The sequence below is a fragment of the Colletes latitarsis genome, chromosome 10 (genome assembly GCF_051014445.1).
Source record: "Colletes latitarsis isolate SP2378_abdomen chromosome 10, iyColLati1, whole genome shotgun sequence".
Lineage (NCBI taxonomy): Eukaryota > Metazoa > Arthropoda > Insecta > Hymenoptera > Colletidae > Colletes > Colletes latitarsis.
The window spans coordinates 28,549,491-28,573,349 of NC_135143.1; the positions used below are offsets into that span (position 1 = coordinate 28,549,491).

Here is a 23,859-nt window from a genome sequence, read left to right on the forward strand (position 1 = left end):
ATCTAAACTCTGTTACTTTGGTAATCTTTTGGTCCACGAAAATAATAAAAAAAAAACTTTCAACTTTGTTTTCCTCGAAACTTTAGCGTTTTAATTGGTTACGTTTAGAAATTGACTCAGGCACGTGCAAGTTGTAAGTTCAAAGTGTCGGTCACCGGTGACCACCGTGGCAATCAATGCGTTGAACCCGTCGCTACTTACGACGCACGGACGTTCGCTTGTTGCATCGTTCGAAATTGTTTCCTGCGGCTTGGTGAGTCGCTGAAATTTATAAACGAGCCCCAGCAGCGGACGAAAAGGCGATTTTTCACTCGACCCGTCCGTCGCAGTCGCGAAGCAAACGGCGGTAGCGAGAAGCAATTACTATGTTATCGCCACGGCTCGCAGACGAAACGTATTTCGACACGCGCATTAATCGCGTATCGCTGGATCTCGTTTATGAATCGTTCGGGCTATCGGTGTTCTTTATCGACCCGTGACTCGATTTTCCCGACAACTATACACGAGCGTATCGAGTTCCGACCGTTAAGGTACAACCATAAGGGGGAATTTGCATTAGGAACTCGATTATTTAAGCAACCATTCCAATTCTATTTTAACGAAAAACTTCAACAACTTTCCTCGACATATTTATTGTCGTTCGAACATACTAAATTTATTTACCGTATTGCCAATAAATATTTGAAACGTTTTAAAATTCCATCGATAAAGACCAACATTTCTAATCTGGCAATTTATATACAGGGTGCTCGCGCATACCTGGGAAAAATTTTAATGGGAGATTTTGGAGGCTAAAATAAGACAAACATCAAGAATACGAATTTGTTGACTGATTTTTCATTGTTTGAATTCTGAATCATTAAAATCCGCCGATCTGTCCAGAAGTTGCGAGTTTTTAAACATACGCATGAAATTTCGGGGAAACATTTCTGACCACACAGTATATTTTCGGTAAAGAATTTTTTTCTCGAAAGTGCGCAGGATTTCAGGGGTATGTGTAATGACAAAAAATGATTGTAATTGACCCCCGTAACTGAAAATAATTTTTTTAAAACGATTTGAAATTTTTCTTTTTCGTCAAAAAATTGAGACACCTTCTCGAATTTTTTTCTCGAAAATGCGTAAGATTTCGGGGATATGTCTATTCACCAAAAATGATTGTAATTAACCCCTGCAACTGAAAATATTTTTTTTAGAGCGATTTGAAATTTTTTAAATTTATCGAAAAATTTGTCCACCTACTCGAATTTTTTTCTCAAAACTGCGTAGGAATACGAGGTTATGTCTATTCACGAAAAATGATTGTAATTGACTCCCACAACTAAAAATATTTTTTTTAGAACGATTTGAAATTTTTTAATTTTGTCGAAAAATGTCCGTACCTACTCGAATTTTTTTCTCGAAAGTGCGTAGGATTTCGAGGGTATGTCTATTCATAATAAATGATTGTAATTAACCCCCTCAACTAAAAATAATTTTTTTAATACGATTTGAAATTTTTTAATTTTCTCGATTAATTTGTCCATCTATTCGAATTTTTTTCTCGAAAGTGAGTAGGATTTCGGGGGTATGTCTATTCACCAAAAATGATTGTAATTAACCCCTGCAACTGAAAATATTTTTTTTAGAGCGATTTGAAATTTTTTAAATTTATCGAAAAATTTGTCCACCTACTCCAATTTTTTTCTCAAAACTGCGTAGGAATACGAGGTTATGTCTATTCACGAAAAATGATTGTAATTGACACCCACAACTAAAAATATTTTTTTTAGAACGATTTGAAATTTTTTAAATTTGTCGAAAAATTTGTCCACCTACTCGAATTTTTTTCTCAAAACTGCGTAGGAATACGAGGTTATGTCTATTCACGAAAAATGATTGTAATTGACTCCCACAACTAAAAATATTTTTTTCAGAACGATTTGAAATTTTTTAATTTTGTCGAAAAATTTGTCCACCTACTCGAATTTTTTTCTCGAAAGTGCGTAGGATTTCGAGGGTATGTCTATTCACCAAAAATTATTGCAATTGTCCCCCGCAACCGAAAATAATTTTTCTAGAACGTTTTGAAATTTTTAAATTTAATTTTTTAATAACTTTAGAATAGCCTCTAAAATCACCCATTAAAATTTTTCCCAGGGGGTGGCCAAATCCCTTATATGGCGGCGTAGCATTCAAACTGCTTAACGCGTAAAATATTTTTGTCACTTGGAATTCTGGTTTTGAGAACGAAAAGAAGAATTTTCCTAGCCTTCTGTTCCTAAAATAAACCATAGGACTGTCTTAATAAATCTTTTCGATAAAAATTGTAAAAGTTACCGAAACACGTGTAGATAAATTGAAATGTGAACGAGGCGCAGGCGAACAGAATTCGAACGAGATCGGACCACTGACCAAAAAGATGATACACGCTATGGTGCTGGCGGCCCAATCGATAGAAAACGGTGGGCGCGTTCACGTGTAATGAGGAAGTGTTCTCGCAAACAGTTACAAGTGGAGTAGGTTACGCAGATAAGTCGTCACACATACGCCTGTATGTAATTCTCTGCCGAGTGGGCATGTGGGCTCTCAATACGTCGCACGACCGACATTACAGGTGTAATATGCGACAGTCGGTTACATTTCCCAGACCGCGTCGCATCTGTGAACCGACGTTGCTTGGAAAATTCCGACACTTCGATTCCAAGTTGTTTCGCGTACGGAAATAAATACTAAAACGAATTTTAAGTTACGCAATAGCTTACGATTGTTCAAAATCGAAGTTTCGTCGTTCGAAACTGGACCGATCCGTTGAGAAATAACGTACAAACTAAATTACCATCGGGATCCGAATCAAAATTAGAATCCATTGAATTTCAATTCGTTCGTATTTCAGAATCGAAACGGTTACGAGAGGTTTTGAGGAGGCAAATTATTCAAATAGATCGTAACCGATTCGAAATGTTTAAAATCCCACGGCTGCGCTCGATGGATCGGCGATTCGACGTGGCCAGCGAACGGAGTCGATGATCGTATTAAGAGCACGGCCGACGTTTAACGAATCCTAGATGAAACGGTCCGGCTATCGAGGCGTTATCTGAATTGGACGGTGACCTATGCTCAATAGAGGTGTACAGAAAGGCCGGAGCAGCGCGCGGTGCCGAACGAAACGGGGCTTTGGATATCAAACTGGCCAGCGCCTGTTGATATTAGCATTTATTTATATCTCCTGACCTCAAATATGTGTAACGTGCCTCCCCTCTACGCCGTGACAGGCTTGGCTGTACACGCACGCCTCCGTTTTCGAGGTTACGGTGCGAGCTGATATCGAGTTCCATCAAATTCTGTTTCGCAGCGTAACACCGGTGGGCTTCTTCGCGATAACGCGCCTCGTTTCGCGTTTAACTTGGATCGACTCCCACGCGCGTCAAACACCGTTTTCACGCCACGACAGCGATGGGACTGACACGACCGCGCTTCCATCTGTACTCGAACTAATCAAAATTCACGTAAGAAATAGTTTAAACGTTACTTTAATATATTCAGCGGACGTGAATATGCTATAACATTCAATTTTACATATTTTTTGAAATTACTATGCACTTCAATGTAATGCATTTTTACAGTTCATTAAAATTTGTATTGCCCACGATTAAATAATACATTTTTTACGACGCCAGGATATTGGATGGTCGCGGAGCTTATGTATACGAAGGATCGGTCGAACGCTTGCGAGAAAGCAATCCCTCTGGTGGCGAGTACGGGAGGCGTCGCCACACTGTGAATAACCAGTGGCTGGACGATCGAAAATACCGCCGTTATTCCTATCGCTGGACACCCCCCCACGTGACGAGACACTTTCAATGTTTCCAACCAAGGACATCTCTGGTATTAGAAATCTAATCTCGCCCTCCACGGTCCTCATCGGTCGATAGACCGACAACAGAAGCAAACCTGTCGCTGATACTTGCCAATTATTCGCCGCGAGCGCGATCAAGAAAGCGGAATCGCCACGATTGACGCACGACGATTTCATCGCTCCGTGAATGTTATCTTTCGTTAGGTACGCCCCGGTCGCTGAGACGTCTCGTACAATGAAGTATTCATAGGCGGCTAATGTGGAACAGAAGGAAAGCCAGAACAGCGAAAGAGCCAAGGATAAGTGGAATAGCCACGGTTACTCCGAAACAGATACAGGAGATAAACCTTCACCAGTCATGTTGGCCACAGCACGAACCGTGGTGAACGCCTGGTTAACAGGCGTTCGTGAAATCGCTCGACTACGGCTTTAAAAACTCAACCTTTTTGCAAACCAAATACTCCCTTTTCTTCATACTCTATTCTAACCTCAAATTAAAATTTTCACCCGTTCGTCCACGCGACAAAATCTTTAACCAAATTTGTCCTGAATTATATTTTAAGAACAGCGAAATATCAAATACAATTTGTCGAGATATGTCAACCATTAGTGCTATACCACTTTAAAAGAAAATTTATTGGTGTCTTTACGTGTAACTTATTTTCATCGATATTTTTCAAATTATATTGTGTATAGGAGACGCCAGAACATTCGATGGCTTTTTTTTTTCGTCATTTCTCCTGACTGATTGCAGTACCTGGGGCTGGGGCCCTATAACCTGCATTTAAGATGAGTGTTGGTGACTAGTGATGTTTATATATTTTTCAAAAATCCCGTTTAGGTCTGGGTTAGGTCTGGGTGAGTATGATGGTGGTATGATGGTGGGGGTAATTAATTTAAGATGAGTCTGGGTGTTTTGATTCGAGTGTTTAGTGGGATGGTAGCGGAGTCGTAGTTCCCTAGAGTGGCCACCAGGGGAATTTGGATGTTGGGGGTTGGAGGTTTGAGCTGCAGCGGCCAGCTTCATGACGTGCGAACATTCGATGGTTGGACGAGGAGTGTATACATACATGCATGTGTACGCGTGTTTCCCCGTTACTGCTGATTCAACCAACATTTAACGATTTGGTAAGAGGTCTATAGCCTGGACAAAGGAAGAATCAACTTTGGAGACCTCCCACCGTTCGTTCTGATAAGAGGAATGCTTGTGTTGCTCTGCTCGGTGACGAGTAGCGATGGGTTCGAGCGTATCGCGAGCAGCATCGAAATTCGATCAAATAACATTCATAAATAGATATTGTTATTTGTAAATGTAAACGATTTCGACCAGTAAATTGGTCACTTTTAAATGTAAAATATAAATAATCAATTTAACGGTCGAAAATTTTTTATATTTATTATATTCATTTCTTCGTTATTATACATTCGTTGCTTGTAGAAGTGAGTTTACCAACCATTTTAAAAATATGTATTCGTAGAACCTTTTCTGTACTGCTTGTTTCGTACGGGTATATGGAAAGGTTCAAAAGCACTCTAGTGGGTTGGCCGAATGAAAGAAAGCGGAGAAGAAAGTTTCCATTATACCGAGAAGGGATCGAAGGAACGCCAGGAAGCTTTAAAGAACCCCGTTGCACGCTTTCTTTTTCGATCGACCAGGTAGTCGAACCGAACCACCTGCGAACCTTGTTCTAATAACAATATTAGGGTTTTGTAAACTCTGTTTCCTAAATAGAATTCCATGAGGAACTCTTGGCTACGACGATACTTCTGTTACTGCGTATCTTTTTTAGTTCGCCCGAAATTGTCGCATTAAACTTCTAGAACCAGGTGCCAACCGTTCTCTTATCGTCTCGAAAGTCACCAGATGTGCGATATGTAATTATCTCGAACTTTCTGCGAGGACCCTAAAACGTTTCGGTAGTCGACACCTGCCGACATCGAAAATTCTAGCACTTGACCTCCTTCTGATCCCAATATTTGGTCCCTTGCGCTGCTGGAGGAAAGACCGTAACAAAAGAATAAGCAATATCGAAAACGTCCAAGAACAAACTGCTCGTTTCGACGACGAAAACGATAAACGGTACTAGAACAAATCGAAGAAAAGGCATTGAGGCGACGTTTCCCGTGCTCACCGCCAGAGGGCTAGGCTCTTAACTCTCTCGCAAGTACTCGACCAGCCACCTATTCGTATACAGGATGTTCGGTCACACCTGGGAAAAATTTTAATGGGGGATTCTAGAGGCCAAAATAAGACGAAAATCAAGAATACCAATTTGTTGATGGAGGCTTCGTTAAAAAGTTATTAACAATTAAATTCAACAATTTCAAATCGGTCTGGAAAAATTATTTTCGGTTGCGAGGGTCAATTGCAATCATTTTTGGTGAATACATATACCTCCGAAATCCTACCCAATTTCGAGAAAAAAATTCGACTAGGTATTGAAATTTTTAGACGAAATTAAAGAATTTCAAATCCTGGAAAAATTATTTTCGGTTGCAGGGGTCAATTACAATCATTTTTGGTGAATAGATATACCCCCGAAATCTTGCGCATTTTCGAGAAAAAAATTCAGTGCTTGTGAAACTTTAAACGTTAATAACTTTTCAACGAAGCCTCAATCAACAAATTGGTATTCTTGATTTTCGTCTTATTTTTACCTCTAGAACCTCCCATTAAAATTTTTCCCATGGGTGGCCTAACACCCTGTATAACCTCTACAGTTTCTCTCGAATAAAGTCGGATAACCGAGCAGAACACCTCGTATTTGGGTTATCATCGTCGACCGAGGCTTTCTAGCTTTCTATGCTTATGCCAAGGATGTCCACATTACGAAGGATCCCCCACGCACGTTTAACCTCGCATTAGGCCGCCCATTATGTGTCAGTCGCGAGACCCCTCGCCTCTTGTGTGTTCTTCCATACACTGTATACATAGTTTTTTCACGACGTTCTCGACGATCGCTCACACGGAGGCTCGCCTGCCTGTGACAATTTTCGGTTGACTGTTCCTCCTATAGAATAACGGTTCTAATAGGTTTGTGATCTGCATTTCTACGCAGTAGAAAGGGAATATAATAGAAATTGTGACGCACGTTCGTCGAATAATCAAACGATTCTCCGTTCTATCGGGCGCTCGTCGTTCATTCACGAATATTGAAATTCAATTTCTTGGATGTTTCGTTTAACCGCGGCCATTATTTTCCACTCAACAGTCGTTCGAATCGAATTTGTCGAAAACGCGTTTGATGATTATCCCCGAAAATTAAAAAGAGAAACGGCGTCTTTTGTACAGTCTGTAACGCATTATTTGGACCGCGCGGTACTTGGCGAAGATCGATGCGTTCGCAAATACTATTTGTGCCAGTGATTACGAAAGCGATTCGATTCAAAGAAATCTGAAAACATTTAATTTATCGGTGATTCTCCGTTATCGCGGATCTACGTTACACCAGTACGGAATAAAAGAAATATTAAAGTGTATTAATTCGGGTCACTTTTGTAATCGTCGGCACGTTTATCTGCCAGGGGCGTATCAACATTTCGGCGATGCTGCTCCGGGCATCGAAATGCTTTGCGAGAGTCGACAAATACTCCGCGATACCAAAGATAACGATTGCTCTTAATTAGCCGGCGACACAGATTGACAATTTTTTCCCCCCCTCTCCCTTTTAATCGCGCTGCGCTCTGTATTAAGTTATCTTTATGCAAAACGATCCGTTATCTCTCGGTAGTTTACGAGCGCTGGCGCAGATAGCCTTAATTAAATCGAGTAACTGAAAAATGAGGCGAATTCGTCGAGAATTGAAGATACGATAACCGTGTATCGATTAGCCTCGGGAACGTTTCTGCTATTTAAAATTACAATTAACGACTATAATGTTTATGGACGCGCGCGGGATATTAGCTTCCCTTCCGCGTTTTATAATTACGCGCATTGTAAAATTGATATTCCACGCTCGACAAACATTTAAAACATAATAATAAACAGATCGCGTCCCGCTTTAAAATATTTACAAATAATTGGTACATTATCGTGATTAAAACTCCAATTATTTCAGCCGGCTAAATTCAATAATTCCTAAAATAAACCAGAAGTCGAGAACTTGCCGACGGAATCTTCGAAAGATGTGTTTTAGCTTTTATTATTAATAATTGGAAGGCGAATAATTACGATGGAATGAAAATTTTATTAGAATTCGAATACATTCGAACGCGTTTGGTGATTCCATGTTTTTTTTTTATTCTTTCAAGACAAAGTTCAAGGTTGATAAAAAGAAACACGACGAGCGCTTTTTATCTGTTTCGAAAGTTATATTAATAAACACCTTTGGCAATCCCGGTGACGCATCGAATATAAACTGATATTTTAGAATGTATTAATAAATGTCCCGATAAAGGCGTTTTCACAGTTTCAGCTCCAGTGCGAATATCAATCTTGTTCCCGTAATTGTACGTTAAATGCCAAGCGGTTATTCGCGTTTAGAGCGAGTGAGAATTTTCCAACGCGGTTCGTCGAAGACTGAAAGTTTCATTTTCATGGAAACCGTTGAATCGTAGCGCGCAACAAAGCATTTTTCTCCAAAGATTTGCTCGTTTCCACGGTAATTGCGCCGCGGTATGCGGTGACGCGCAAATGATTACGTGTAACGCACATTCCGATTTGTACAGTAAATGTTCCGATCTGAAATTGCATCGGTGATCTTTTCTTTCAGTCGAGGTCGACGTGATTCAATCGCTTGTACATACAGGGTGTTATTCTACAGACCAAAATAAGACGAAAATCAAGAATACCAATTTCTTGGTGGAGGCTTCGTTAAAAAGTTATTAACGTTTAAAGTTCCACCCATACTGAATTTTTTTCTCGAAAATGCGCAACATTTCGGGGGTATGTCTATTCACCAAAAATGATTGTAATTGACCCCCACAGCTAACAATATTTTTTTCAGAATGATTTCATATATTTTAATTTTGTCGAAAAATTTCACCACCTTCTCGAATTTTTTTCTCAAAAGTGGGTAGGATTTCGGAAGTATGTGTATTCACCAAAAATAATTGTAATTGAGCCCCGCAACCGAAAATATTTTTCTTAGAACGATTTGAAATTTTTTAATTTCGTCGAAAAATTTCACGCTTTCTCGAATTTTTATCTAGAAAATGGGTGGGTTTTCGGGGGTATGTGTAATGACCAAAAATTATTCTAATTAACCCCCGCAACCGAAAATAATTTTTTTAGAATTAATTGAAAATTTTTTTTTTCGTCGAAAAATTTATGCACCTACCCCTCGTCGATTTTTCTTCAAAATTCAGTTTCATTCTTAGTAATTTTGATTGATGTCCTACAGAGAAGTTGACCAATAGTTTTTTGTAGGTAATCATGAGCTCTACTTCAGAAAAAAGTTTCATTGAAATATATTCACTATTGTAAGAGTTATGGTCGTTTGGAAATTGAAACATTTCAGGCCTCAGATAATATTTTCGGTAAGGAATTTTTTTCTCGAAAGTGGGTAGGATTTCGGAGGTATGTGTATTCACCAAAAATAATTGTAATTGAGCCCCGCAACCGAAAATATTTTTCTTAGAACGATTTGAAATTTTTTAATTTCGTCGAAAAATTTCACGCTTTCTCGAATTTTTATCTAGAAAATGGGTGGGATTTCGGGGGTATGTGTAATGACCAAAAATTATTCTAATTAACCCCCGCAACCGAAAATAATTTTTTTAGAATTAATTGAAAATTTTTTTTTTCGTCGAAAAATTTATGCACCTACCCCTCGTCGATTTTTCTTAAAAATTCGGTTTCATTCTTAGTAATTTTGATTGATGTCCTACAGAGAAGTTGACCAATAGTTTCTTGTAGGTAATCATGAGCTCTACTTCAGAAAAAAGTTTCATTGAAATATATTCACTATTGTAAGAATTATGGTCGTTTGGAAATTGAAACATTTCAGGCCTCAGATATTTTCGGTAAGCAATTTTTTTCTCGAAAGTGGGTAGGATTTCGGAGGTATGTGTATTCACCAAAAATGATTGTAATTGAGCCCCGCAACCGGAAATATTTTTCTTAGAACGATTTGAAATTTTTTAATTTCGTCGAAAAATTTCACGCTTTCTCGAATTTTTATCTAGAAAATGGGTGGGATTTCGGGGGTATGTGTAATGACCAAAAATTATTCTAATTAACCCCCGCAACCGAAAATAATTTTTTTAGAATTAATTGAAAATTTTTTTTTTCGTCGAAAAATTTATGCACCTACCCCTCGTCGATTTTTCTTAAAAATTCGGTTTCATTCTAAGTAATTTTGATTGATGTCCTACAGAGAAGTTGACCAATAGTTTCTTGTAGGTAATCATGAGCTCTACTTCAGAAAAAAGTTTCATTGAAATATATTCACTATTGTAAGAGTTATGGTCGTTTGGAAATTGAAACATTTCAGGCCTCAGATAATATTTTCGGTAAGGAATTTTTTTCTCGAAAGTGGGTAGGATTTCGGAGGTATGTGTATTCACCAAAAATGATTGTAATTGAGCCCCGCAACCGAAAATAATTTTTCCAGAACGATTTGTAATTTTTTAATTTAATTGTTGATAACTTTTTAACGAGGTCTCAGTCAAGAAATTGATATTCTTGATTTTCGTCTTATTTTGGCCTCTAGAATCTCCCATTAAAATCTTTCCCAGTGGTGGCCGAACACCCTATATATACGAGCGCCATCTGTGCACGCTAACAAAAATAAAAACCTTACCGCGTATACCTTGCCCTTTTCCTGAACGATAATCGTGTTTAATATACGAAGTAGAGGATAAATTCTAGCAGGTTATGGGTCCGGAACGTTAAAAAGTTAAAAATAGTGATCTAGCGTGTGATATTTTCTGCCGGGAATCAGTATTCGACACGTGATCGTCTAGGTTAACCACATGGTCGTATAGGTTAACCACGTGGTCGTGAACGTTAGCTTGAGAAGCTAAATATTTCTCAGTGAATTGTGATTTCGAACCAAGTTTCGTTAAAATAAAAGACAATAAAAGTATATCTACGGGAGGGGAACGGTTTCGTCGACTTCCGGCACGCGACGAAGCCTCGAAGAGCCCCTCCGTTTTCGGAGAAAGTGCACACTTCCGTTTCGCGCGTAACGCGGATACGCGCTTAATGGAAAAAGCGAACGTTTCCCTGGCGCCCGAAGATCGACGTAAATGTAACAGAACGGGACGGTGGAGGGGCGGTAGAAATAAATCGGACGGACGCGGCGAGGCCTGACCTCCTTTTTCCCTTCCTGAAATTTCGCGACACGTAGAAGGTGTTCGAAAGGATCCCCCGGTGCATGGCGCGAACGGCTTATCGCGATCGTTTCGAATATCTCTGGCCGTCGGATAAAATCGCTGGGAAAGAAACGCTTTACTTTTACTGGCAGATACGTAGTCGAACGCCTTAACTGGAATGGTAGATTTCGTTTGAAAACTGTCTACTTTACATCGAGAAGGGAAATTAATTCCAAGTCGAATCGAAGTCTTCGAATGCATCTAGGTTGCATCAGAGATAACGCGTTCGAATCTTGGGGAATTTATTATTTTGCATTTAGTAAAGTGAATAGTTAGCGTCGTTGAATCGTACAAAATTTTCTTCTATGACTTTGTTCTATCTTCGCTTAAAAAAGAACTATAGCCTGACCTAGTTGCTATAATCACGCTGTATGTGCTTGAAATAACTCCGTGCATAAGTCTATATTTATTAACAAGCTTGGATCTAAATTCTAATTTGCAACAGTGCAAAGTTCCAACAGATTAAGCGAATAAGCCGCGGTATTTAATTATATTTATTAATTGCTGTTAAGTCTAACCTATGCTCGGTGGTCATGATTCCTTCTCATCTAATCAATTCTGATCATCCCCCATCCTAACCTAATCCAAAGTCCAAAGAACATTCTACTCTTACCCTGATTCAATTCTCCCCCAAAACCTCACGATGGATCGTTGTTTATTGTAATTTAGACGAAGTCGAATGCATTAACGCGAACGTGATACGGCAGGAAATAACATGACCGTGATGGATCGAGGACTAAACGCGCCACCTATTGGACCGCCGTGGAATTCGTGCATAGTAAATTTTAATCCTCTTAGAACGAAAGAGCGACTCGCATTTTGCGGCGGCGACGACTCGTATTTCGAGATGCAACAATGAAACCTGACACGAACAATACTCCAGCGAGAATAGGCGTTGTCGGCGCGTCGTGCAAGAAAAATACGGAGAATCGAATACAATCGAATAGTTCCCTGGAAAAAGGGCGTACGTGTGTTGCGAACGTTCCAACTTCGTTTTATCGCGGAGCTGCGGAGGACGGTATAATGTGATTTGCAGTTAATAAATCACTTTCTCTTTGGCGGATTTTATTATTTATTAACGCTCCTTCTCCAAGGAACTATTCGATGCTCCTCGAGATAAAGTAAAATGGTTATTTTCGTCGACTTTTATTAGATATAAAATTCATAACCTAAAATGAAACACACCAAAGTGTCTCGATCGTTAATTTCGATGAAACATGGTACAAAATTGGTCGCTGGTGGAACGACTAAGAATATTTGACCGTTATTTTTTAGTGAAATTCACCCTTTAGGTAAGGCGCCACTTATGGAACGACCTAATACATTTTGTATTCGTCAGCATGTACACTTTAAAATCGTTCGTAAACTATCATGTGCGACAAAGGCAATTTCGTGACTCATTTTTACGAGGATCGACACGACGGTTTGATACTCTCGCGTTCCAGTCGGCGTTTACCACCTCGTAGAAAGCCGGTTAGAACCGTTTTTTGCAACGCGTTGCCCGGGAGAGTTCACTCACTTTCCCTGGCACGCCGAGCAAAATGCCAATCGTCATTCGCTAGGAACCACCGATTTAATAATGGCTTCCCTTTTGCTCGACGTTTGCGGCTTTTTTCCGCCCGCAAGAAGCGCATCGAACCGAGCGCGCCGAGTTTACGAAAGCTGACGCTGACTTGCGAGGCGGGCAGCTGCAAACAGATACACAGAGATCGGATAATTGAAATACGATGGAACGACGAGAAGAAAATGGCGTACAATGGCTACGAGCGAACAGTTAAATCACCTTTTTCTAACATCGGGAAAAATTCGCGTATTTTTATAAAATTTTACATTTCACATTTAGGCATTCGTCATCCTCGAGTCTCGCGGTAATGAATATTAAAGAACAAATGATCCCCTTGTATGGAAATATCGAGTAAAACGTTATTTAACGTTAAAATCGTGTTCAGTTTTGCTCGATGGATTCCGGTTGTGTGGAGTCCCCTGCTTCGAATCGATCAGAAGGTACGTCGTGGCGCGTGTAACTAACAATTTGGCTACCGGGTGCAATAATTTTCATTCCGTGCGGCACTCCTACGCTCCGCAGGCCAACATCTGTTGCTCGTCGATGGCATTTCCATCGGGGAACCTGACGCAACACGCCGTACGAACAACCCCGTCCGACACGTACAGAAGGTTATAATTTCGGCCCGTTTCCCCGTGGCGAAATTCTGGAAAGGCCACGCGCGCACGCGGATTCGTCCGCAAAAGGGGAACACAAAAGATCCACGGGGCAACGCTGTCAAAGGCGGGGTTCATCGTACACAAAGTGGGTAAAGGTAGGTAACCCATTTTGGGGGAGGTGACTGGCTAGCTGGTTCGTTCTCCTTCTCCGTTCGAACCACACCTCCCGGGTCTCTGATCTCGCTTTATCCTACGGCGGCGTATCCACCCACACAAGCCGGGTCGGATCGTTGTGTGGCGTCGTTGAGTATTGAGCGGGGTGAATGCTCTTGCGCAATGCACGTACAGCAACCCCAACCTCGTCGACCTCGAGGCTCCTTCGGCCGGGTCTACGCTGGGTCCTTTGCGATTGATTAACCGAATACCGATGATGTTTCCGTCCTGTTTGGGATCGCTATTCGCGGATGAGATCAGGAAACAGAATCCGACCTCGAGGCATCTGCAAAAACGAAAGCGACCTCGAGGAACGGTAGGACCGAACAGGCCTGGGACTGGCCAAAAAGAGGCGGCGGACTACGATTTTAATAGAATTATCCGGAACGGTTGGTCTATGCCCAGTGGTGACCAAACCTTGTCAGGATAGTAGACTCGCAAGAAGAAAGCGACCTCGAGAAATGGAGGCTGCCACACCTGGGACTGAGGAAGGGTCCGTCGAGGCAGACACCAATTTAATAAAATTACTACCGTAATGGTTGGTTTATGCCCAGTGGTGGCCAAAACTTGTTACGATAGGAGGTATATAGAAGAAAAGCGACCTCCAGTAACAGGTCACCACCGAGTAGGGACCTAAACAGGGAAGGTCCATTGCCTCCCGTACTGGCCACCAGAGGGCCACGCTCTCGTCTGTCTCGCAAGCGTTCGACCTTCCATTAATACATATGTATATTCTCCTCGACCAAACTACCCAATATCCCAGCGTCTGAGGCTCGAAACGATCCCCTCTCCTTTCCTTTTCCATCTCTTCCACTGGACTCCATAATCCCTATAGTGGTCAATTCTCTCGTTTGTTCAATTCCCTTTTATTTCCCCGACAACTCCATCGTTCATGATTCATAACAAACGAACCACTGACTTTACGAGAACATGATGCAGTAAAATAATGTATTGCATGATTATGCAGAAACTCTAAGGAGAAAGAGATATATGCGACACACGAACTTTTACGCGTCAATAATGATACCTAGTAGATTTGTTCAACCTCTCCGGGTCTTGTAGTACCCACCTATACTCAATGAACTACACCTCTTTCGGATGAATGGACGCAATTCGACTTGTGAACAGAGTTGTCTACCCCCTAACTTCACCGAACCAAGGGTGTAGAAACCCGGAATTAACAGCCTTCTGTCTTCGTTTTCATGCGAGTCATCAAAGGATTGGGGAACAGACCCTTCTCGACTTGAAGCCCATATTTGGCAGGGTTACTCCTACTGACTGAGTCCATGGATCGACTCCCTCCAGGGATTGGCGTGTGTAACCCTTATCCGCCCAACACACGACAAAAGTTCGCGGACAAATCACGTTGGATAAAACTGTAAGCGTTAATAGATGGAAACCGCAGGATTCGGTCGAGACCCTGGACTTTCGTTTCGATGAAAGTTTTATCAGTCGTTCCGCGAACTCGAACGAAGTTGAACAGAACAAAGTACGGGCCTTGTCTAACGAGAGCGTGACCGGCGTAATTTAATAACGACTGCAACGATGTGAAAATAATTGTATAAATTCGCCGAACCGATAGAATCGATTAGTTACGTCCCTGTTTACGATCGATTTATTTTCAAATTAGATTTCGTTCGAATCGTTATGCAATTTTAATACGATTGCCCGAGCGGTGGAACGACGAACAAAAGGCTCACAGCGGGGCAAAATTCTTGTATCCGCAAAAAGTCACAGGTTGATAAGAAACTTATTGGATCTCCAGAGAACGTCGGGGAAACGCCGGATGAAATATCGTGGCCGATTCTATTTCCAGGTGAAATATCGGATGAAACGCGATATCGAAGGGAAACGCGAGGCTCTCGTTCTTTTATCCGCCCTTTCGGGGACCGGAAGACACTTCAACCGCGGCAGAGAAGCAATTAATCCGTGACCAAGTTTTACGACCGTTTTAATGGATTTTCGTGTAACATAACTCGAGGATAGATTCCGTGAAAGTCCACGACAGCGCAATTGGGCGTGCATTTGCGTACACGAGATATTAAAAATGCCTCGAAAGTAACAGAGACCAATTGCAAGAACAATTACCGGTTGAATTTGCTTAGAAAGATTAATCCTCGATCGTAAGAAGTTTCGTGAAAACGTAAGAGCCGAGCTTTTGTTAATGTTTTCGTTGAGGACTCTGTCGTCTACGTACACACCAGTTACGGAGCTAAACCTGGCAATTAAAAGTTACAAGTACCGTCGGCAAATATTGGTAATCGAGAAGGGTTCAGAGTTCCCAGCGTCTGGAACGATTACACGCGAACGTGCACCACCACTGCAGAACGATTTCGTGGTAGTTTCGAAACGAACAGGCTTGTTTTGCATCGATGAGACCGATTTCCGTTCCAGCTGACGCTCAACGACCATTTAATGGCTCGTTAAAAACACACACACACGTGGCACACGTACGCTCGGGAACCTCGCAAAAAGAATGCCCAGTGACACATAAAAAGTTCGTCTTTTGGCAATCAATAGAAAAGGAATGCAGGCCCTGGATAGAAAGATAAAAGAATAAATGTTAATTCAAGAACATTCTGACGATGGCCAAAGTGTAATAAAAATTGTTCGGCCACACCTGGGAAAAATTTTAATGGAGGATTCTAGAGGCCAAAATAAGACGAAAATCAAGAATACCAATTTGTTGATGGAGGCTTCGTTAAAAAGTTATTAACATTTATCTGCGAGCAGCTGTGTACGCGCGTGACAGTGATTCTAACTCAGAAAAAATTTCTTCTGAACTTCTCAAAAAATTATTCTTAACTAGGGGAGTTAATTACAGCCATTTTTTGTGAATAGACATACCTCCGAAATCCTACACACTTTCGAGTAAAACATTCGAGTACTGAAATTTTTCGATGAAAAAAAAATTTTCAAATCATTCTAAAAAAATTATTTTTAGTTACAGGGGTCAATTACAATCATTTTTTGTGAATAGACATATCCCCGAAATCTTGCACATTTTCGAGAAAAAAATTCGAGTAGGTGGACAAATTTTTCGGCAAAATCGAAAAGTTTCAAATCGTTCTAAAAAAAATATTTTTAGTTGTGGGGGTTAATTACAATCATTTTTTGTCATTACACATACCCCTGGAATCCTATCCACTTTCGAGAAAAAAATTCCTTATCGAAAATATTATCTGAAGCCTGAAATGTTTCCCCGAAATTTCATATGAATCTTTAAAATATCATAACTCCTGAACGGATTGGACGATTTTAATGTTTCAAAATTCAATCAATAAAAAAATACTTTGGATGCATGTCTACAGGCGGAACTTTAAACGTTAATAACTTTTTAACGAAGCGTCCATCAACAAATTGGTATTCTTGATTTTCGCCTTATTTTGGCCTCTAAAATCCCCCATTAAAATTTTTCCCAGGGGTGGCAGAACACCCTGTATTTTGAATGAAAATATGTTACGTCAATTAATAAATTTTATGCAACTGCACTGACTATTTCTAGACGAGTGTAATACAGTTTTATTACTAATTACTGCAGAAATTATTTCGATAGACGCATAAATGTAAATATTGGACGCGAGGTGAGTTTTATCGAGGGAGAATCGCGACGTTTTAACGAGGTAGTACGAATCGCCACGCGAAACGACACTCGACGAAGAATTAATCGCAGGAAAATTGTTCGCCCGGTGAAAAAGGTCACACGGAGAAGAACGATTCGAGGAATTCCAAGGATCCCAAGTACGCGCAACCGTTTCAGCTTATTACCGGGCAATCATAATCTTGCGCAACGGATGCCTCTCGCGGCGAGATCTCGCGAAATATCACGCGTCCAACAACGAGCGTTGTTTCGATCCGGGTAATTGAATGCCAGTGGTTAAACTGCCTCGTCGATTTCGATCGTCCTAGCGTCGAGGATCACCCCGCGACGCGTTCGCAGGGTCTTTTGTAATTAAAGCGAGACCTCTTGGAGGGATGGGGGAAATAGTGGTGAAAGTGGGAATGTATATATCTCTCCTCGGATCGATTGTAAAAATAATGACGAAGGGTCGTCGAGTACGGAAGAGGGAAATGAGGGAAAAGGCGACAAATGACGAGCCATTTGAAAAGCAAAGCACGATAAGCCGTCGCGTACCTCCTCTTCGAAAGGGGAGGAACCCTTCGTATCTTGCTATCTCGAATTACCATCGAGCGGGCCAAGACAAATCCCTGGCGATTTCCACCCCGGGAAGATTGCACAACTTTCGACCGTATCGTGTTTTCCCTTTTACGAATATCGTTAACAAACAGAAACTTTAATATTTGATGGAGGCACCTTAACCGATAAACTTTTAATAATCAAGAGCGCAGATCGTGCGAACGACCTTCCTATTCGTGCACTGGAAATAGTAGGATGAAAGGAAGAGAAAAAAGCGACTCGATAGAGATTACGAAGAACAGTGTCGACGTTCCTCGAGCGACAGTGAGAATCCAGGAAAAGCGACGCTACCCAGAAGCGACGGACTCTCGGATATGCATCGAATAAAAAGCTACGTTTACGGAGAAGCCATGATTTCTATCTATCGACAGACTATACAGAGTGTTCGATCACTGGAAAAATTTTAATGGGAGATTCTAGAGGACAAAATAAGACGAAAATCAAGAATATCAATTTCTTGATTGAGGCTCCGTTAAAAAGTTATTAAATAATTAAATTACATAATTTCAAATCATTCTGAAAAAATTATTCTTAACTAGGGGAGTCAATTACAGCCATTTTTGGTGAATAGACATACCCTCGAAATCCTATTCACTTTCGAGAAAAAAATTCGAGGTGTGAAATTTTTCGACGAAAAAAAAAATTTCAAATCGTTCTGGAAAAATTATTTTCGGTTGCGGGGGTCAATTACAATCATTTTTGGTCATTACACATACCCCCGAAATCCTACGCATTTTCGAGAAAAAAATTCAGTACTGGTGAAACTTTAAACGTTAATAACTTTTTAACGAAGCCTCAATAAACAAATTGGTATTCTTGATTTTCGCCTTATTTTGGCCTCTAGAATCTCCCATTAAAATTTTTCCCAAAAATGGCTGAGCACCCTGTATTTCGTTACGGATAACCTATCGACGTTTCCTGTTTGGCAATGATACGATCACCGATAACTGGCGTACTATTATTAGTGGTGTTTTGTGTATCGTTTAACGCTGCCTATAATTCAGAAAAGTGCCAAACAAAAATATCTTTTCTTTCCAAGAATTTTTTTCAAGGCAACGTTGGGCCAGCACCTTTGAAAATATATTCTTTCCTGGCAAAAAGCAATAAATTCTTACGATTTAAATTTTATTCATTTCGTTAATTCAGTTTGTATTACCATAAATAAAACTTCAATCGAATTATGGTGCGTATTATGTATGTATGCCAGCGTAGCGGCGACAGTGAAGGGCAAAGGTTTAAACGTAATTATTATGCTCATTACAAAGTCGTGAAACCTCGAATTCGGAGGCCAGTTGGCTTCCTACCAAGGCTGGAAGTATTCGAATATTTGACAAATATTTTCCGACGTCTGGCATCGTTGATCTTTAAATAGTGAAACGTTTAAATTTTGTTACGTATTCGAATAAATAATTGGACAAGTCGCAGCCCTAGTTCGTACTGGACACCCTTAGCTACGCCACTGATAACGCGGGACCTCGAGCGGAACGAAAAGGCGTCGTGTTCCACGAATGGCGGTGTCCCGTACAATCGCGATATATTTTTTTATCGCGGTTCCGTGCGCACGGTCTGGTCGGGTCCGCAGAAAAGCTGCAACATTTTGCCAAGCCGCGATATCACGACGGCGAAGTAGAACCAAAGTAGCACTCGCCGCGCGACGCCAGCAGCCCTGACACGTGCAAACACCAGAAAATTATGTTACAGCCTCGAGTTGTGTGCGCAACGCTCCCCGCCGCGTGTGTGTGCACGTGTCGATGCGCGCGCATGTGTCCGTGCAGCGAGGAGAGGCTCTCCGTGCAGTGCGTGGCACGGGTCACACAGAAAACCGCATCAGCCACGCTGGGATGCACGTAACATGTGTGTCAATGTAACTGACAAACCGCCGCGTTGCATTATCCGCAATTATTTTCTGTAACGTAGTCTCTCGCCTCTTTTTCCCTTGGGCTCGCCTTCGACTCTCGGAACTACGCCTCCTCGCCCTTTCTCCCGTTTCTTACCAACGATCGCGTCTTGCGTCGAACTTCTGGCCCGGAGTTGGCCAACATTTTATCCCACCGTACAACGGAACTTCCTCGATTTCATCGTTACTTCTCCGCTCGCTTTTATTTTTGCTATTTAGATATTTTGGTAAAAGCAGCAACTTTATAGAGAGGTTCGTTGGAAATTTGCCCGAAAATTTGATCGACCGTCTTTCTCACGAAACCAGTAAGGTAAACCGATAATCCTCCGCGTGTATGGGCTGCTTAAGACTATAACTTATAGGATTTATTCGACGATCTGGAGCAAGGTTTTTCGAACTGCGGTACATGTACATACAATTAGTAATACATTACGATGTTCTGGGTTAGGTTAGGTCATCGGAATAAATTTTTTCAACTTTAGTATGGAATTAACGAAGCTAAAACCCGATACATATTATCGAAGTTGGTTTCTATGAAAGGCCAAACCGACTCTGTGCATATTCATACATTCTGAGCACAAAAATAAATATTTCTAAACTAGTACATGTAAATAAAGATTTTCGAGCGTATACCAATACGTATGTCCAGCTCTGTATATTGTACGAAGGAGCACCAGCGACCAGAGAATCTGGACCAGCGAACTGTCTATCGAGAAACATGGGAGTCGAGTTTTGTAAGAGCCTCGATTGAAATCGCAACGGCGCGGCGAGCGGCAACAATTATTGGTAGCAGACGTGCCAGACCCTTTTCTCTGCCTCTCTCCTGACTTCTCACCAACCTACGTATGACCTCGATAATAACAGTTATGAAACTTGGCCGCGACAGTGAAAGTGGCGTGTACAGGACGTTTCATAATCCGTCGATGTCGCCAAAGCGACGGCGACCGGAGTCTTCGACGAAGAAGAGCCCGAGAAGAAAGGATATTTGGTCGTTAAACAGTTTCACCAAACACATTCACAGATCGTGGTAACCTTGCGCGAGCCAACAAACTTGGACGAAAAAAAGGAACGAAAAGACTTCCGTCGGTTCCTTTGAAAGAGAATTTCGCAGACGACGGCGAAGGTTAGTTATCGCGTGTCGCGAAATCACGACTTTCGATGACTCGTGGCGACACCTACCACACTCGCCGCCAGAGGGAGACGCTTTCTCGCAAGTACTAGACCGACGACCATCTATTATATGTATACACTTTTCAACGCTACAGTCTACTATTCAAACATAATCTCTTATATTCGAACACAATCCTTGTAGAATATCCCTCTCACTCGAGTATTTATAAATGCCATTTATCTACCGCGTCAAAGCAAAACCATATAGGGCTAACTATACAGGAAGAAGACAATAAATAATTCATAAATTAGAATGTACCGTAAGATTAGTTGGAATGCATGGTACGGGGAAAGCTGCAGTTTACTGCCATTAAAAACGTCTTCGCGAAGATTCTTTGAAAACACTCGTGCCCATTAGAAAAACGAAATCATGTGCTGTGAAAAGCATACGTAACTAAACCAACCTAACAGACCGCTGACACTGTTTCTACTTTGAAATCGGAAGTTTTAGAAATTAAGTGTGGGTCATAAGTGACCCAGCGCCGGCATCCGACCGTTAAAGATTAGTTCTACGAATATAGTAATGTTATTTGTGCAAGTGCACGGTCGATTTTGTTAGTAACTGTACGCGTCTCGTTAAACGATAGATGGACTTACGCCAATTTCATAATAAACCGCTTGCATGGGTCTGCGACTCGAGAGTCGCACGGGATTATAGAGGGTTAATCGTACAGATGCCATTTAATTCCAGACTCTCCGTGGCTCGCTGGAAAAGTATCATCGGTCTCGCGAGCGTCGAAACAATATTCTCGTTAACTCGTTTCGCGAATCAAGCTCCGCGCCGAGGGGAAGCTCGTGCCCCCGTTCGAATTAACGCTCGTCAGCGGGGCTCAGGGCACGGGAAAGAGCTCGCGACTCTTCAGAAAATACGAACGACGATGCACGGGACGTCGGAGCTCGAGGCACCCGACGTTGAACCGTAAAACGACAATTTAGCGGCGCGTTGGCAAAAAGAGCGCGGTTACGCGCAAAAAGAGAGACGTAAAATCAGCCGAATATACGAGGACGCATTTTCGAGGGGTGGTTCGCTGCATCGTTTCCCCATGCTAAAAGGGAGAAATCTGCAGGAATTGCTAGGTAAAGACGACGGGTCTGGCAAAGTTGCGCATTCACCCTCGAGCACCCAGTCATCCTCTCGTCTCGGGGATATTTAATATGCCGCGGCGGAGTTAGAGTTTCCACCACGAGAGAACTCGACGCACTGAATAAATGCACGAAGCCATGGGAAGTTTCATGGCAAGGAGGGTCTGCTATCGAACCGACCAACCTTATCACGAACGCCACAATGTTCGATTAACCACATGATTAATCTTTGGATAATTTAGTACTAAAACTCTGTGAGAAACAAGACATATTCATGCACGACCGTCGTTGCACCTCTGGCCCTTTTCCATGGCTAACGTGCACTGCGCATGCGTGAGCGTGAGTGGGACTACAGCGGTGCAACGCAGCGCCGTGAAGTGTGGCGTCGTTCTTTTGTGTGACTATGCACGTTGCACGTGCTGTTCGCCTTTGTTTTCAGTATATGACAAATCGTTAATTATCAGTGACAAAATAAAGTGTAACGTTTGTCTACCTTTCTAATCCAAATCCAACCACGTCCAAACGTAAATCCTGACAAACTCAAACTCGTCCCTTTTTATCCATAACCTAATATTTTGACCGGTCGACAAATTTTAATCGAAAAGAACAGCACACTTTTGAACAGTCTTACCTTTTATACGTTACTGGAAATTTTTATTTGAATAAGAATTTGACCTGTCTCTGATGCAACCTTAATATGGTTAGTCGAGAAACGTGTCGACCGAATCGATTATCCGATTGACACAGATAAAGGACAGATCGCGAGAAACTTTTTAGCTTTCGATTCAAGAAAGCCGGTGAGAAGAATGATACTATTGTTCGCAGGCTGTTCTTCGCGCAATATTTTTACGAACTATCGTCGTCCCAATCCGGGGAAAGATTGTAGAAATTGTTTTAAGGTGAAACAGTGAAGGATTTGATCGATTGCACGTGCGTGGGGAACAATGCCGATATTGCTAATGTTGCGACTCATTGTCTCAACACACGTGCCACGCAGAAAGATCTACTTGGGTGGCAGTGATTGGCAACACGGAAGGATCGTATGCTTGGGAATATTCTTAAGCCAGAAATTTATCAAGTCACCCGAATATTATAATTAATCAAAAGTTGTTGTCCGATTATAAAAGCATATATTCGAATTTTGTTCAACGATCGTTCGAACCGTTAAAATGTTTGGATATTCGACAATAAGTCCCGACCCTAAACCAAAGTTAATATTACAACAATGATGCGTTATTTAAGCTGATGTAATCACGCGCATGATACCACGCAAATGGAAAGAATCATAGTCAAGATAAAAAGAGTTCTATGAGTCACACACGTAGAATCTTGACTTGATGATCGTAAGTGATCCTTGACGCTTAACGGCTCCACGACCTCGATTTTGGTAAAATAAGCGGAAATTGGTTAAGCGTCCACGGACACGAGTTTGTAGTATTGTACGCATCAGCAAATCTCCGACAATGGGTCTTAGAGCTGAAATTATCGCTTGCTAGAGTATCTCGGTTTGATATACGCGAGAAGTTTCGATAATATAGGGTGTTCGATCACCCCTGGGAAAAATTTTAATGGGAGATTTTGGAGGCCAAAATAAGACGAAAATTAAGAATACCAATTTGTTGATGGAGGCTTCGTTAAAAAGTTATTAACAATTAAATTCTAACATTTCAAATCGTTCTGGAAAAATTATTTTCGGTTGCAGGGGTCAATTACAATCATTTTTGGTCATGAGTCATATCATCGAAATCCTACCCACTTTCGAGAAAAAAATTCGTGAGGATGTGAAATTTTTCGACGGAAAAAAAAAATCTCAAATCGTTTTGGAAAAATTATTTTCGGTTGCAGGGGTCGATTACAATCATTTTTGGTGAATAAACATACTCCCGAAATCCTATCCATTTTCGAGAAAAAAATTCCTTACCGAAAATAATATCTGAGGCTTGAAATGTTCCAATTTCCAAACGACCATAACTCCCACAA

At 41.3% G+C, this 23,859-nt stretch overlaps 1 protein-coding gene across 5 annotated transcripts in view; it reads right to left on the bottom strand.

Moving 5' to 3' along the window:
• The window catches only part of Rdx (BTB/POZ and MATH domain-containing protein rdx), a 131,844-nt gene that overhangs the window by 104,951 nt on the left and 3,034 nt on the right, over window positions 1-23,859 (bottom strand). The gene's annotated exons all lie outside the window — the stretch shown is intronic.